Genomic DNA, 1,274 nt, shown 5'->3' on the forward strand with positions numbered 1-1,274 from the left:
GTAATAAAGAAGAGGCCTAGATCTAGACCTAACCCTAACCCTACCCTTACCCCTACCCCTACCCCTACCCCTACCCATACCCCTACCCCTACCCCTAACTCTACCCTTACCCCTACCCCTACCCCTACCCCTACCCCAAGCCCTCAATTCTGCTCTGTCTCATAGTGGTCGCTCATTACGGAAGTCCTCCCCTAATTTCTACATCTCAACCCCCTCCCTTGTTTTACGGGAAATGACCCAAGAGGGATCAGGGCTGAGACTGAGGTTACAGGGGCTGATGCTCCACAGGATCGTGTTCGCGTCCCAGTGCCAGTAGTCAGTTACGGTGGTCAGATTGGAGCCAAATCCCAGAAATTTGGCTCTTTTGGATCATGTCTGGCTCTCTGGCTCTTTTTTTGGCTCCAAACACCAAATGTTCAAGAAGAAGGGGACAGAAGAGGCAAGAAAAAAGAAAAAGAGAGAATATGAGAAAAAAAATGAAAGTGAAGAAAAGGGCTAGGATTGCTTCATAAAATTATTAAACTAGATCTAGATCTAGTTAACACAATTTAATGCCCTCGCTCATTAGTTCTGAATAATTTACCACCCTTCTACCCTCATGCAAAAGCATAAATTTTAATAGTCTCGTACTCATGTCTTGTTACGTTCGTACTCGCTCTCTGTTCCTTGAACCATAATTTATTATGTGCAGGCAGAGAGGCCTGCCATCGTTAAAAGTGTGTCGGCTGGTCCCACATCCGCTGCAGTTGCGTTGATAGTGAGACATATATAATTATTCTTCAGAGGTGAAAAATGTTTTACATTATTATTATTATTCTATTTGTTGTTCATTAAAGATTTAGCAAAGACCTAGTTAAGAGGATCATATATCTGTTTCAAAAGTCTGCATCGTAATTTTCCATCCCAACTTTAATTCTTTAAGAGCGCTCCTTCATCTGGGATGGAACACTTTTAGGAGCAGGCTGAACTATTATTATTTTACATTTTAAAAAGGGAGTAGGGAGAGTATACAGACCCGGTAACCGGGAACAAAGTCACAAAGTATACAGACCCGGTAAGGGAACTCTTTTGTGATTTCGGAAAGTTTCAGCGCCCTCTTGGCTCAGGGTAGACCTAGGTTCTTCTAGATCTATGGTCTGGATCTAGATCTAGGCAGACAGACTTAAATCTTTGATCTAGTTTCGCGGCTAGCCTAGATCTAAATGAAGATTGCGGATGTCTTTTCGATGAACGATCGTTTTTCCTCCGCTTTGGAGTTGGACGAATCACAATTT

General features: G+C 42.9%; 1 protein-coding gene across 1 annotated transcript in view; it reads left to right on the forward strand.

Moving 5' to 3' along the window:
• Positions 1–1,274, forward strand: part of LOC101861569 (trichohyalin) — a gene marked incomplete in the record, with an annotated part of 55,040 nt that overhangs the window by 818 nt on the left and 52,948 nt on the right.

Source organism: Aplysia californica, unplaced genomic scaffold (genome assembly GCF_000002075.1).
Source record: "Aplysia californica isolate F4 #8 unplaced genomic scaffold, AplCal3.0 scaffold00090, whole genome shotgun sequence".
Classification (NCBI taxonomy): Eukaryota; Metazoa; Mollusca; class Gastropoda; order Aplysiida; family Aplysiidae; genus Aplysia; species Aplysia californica.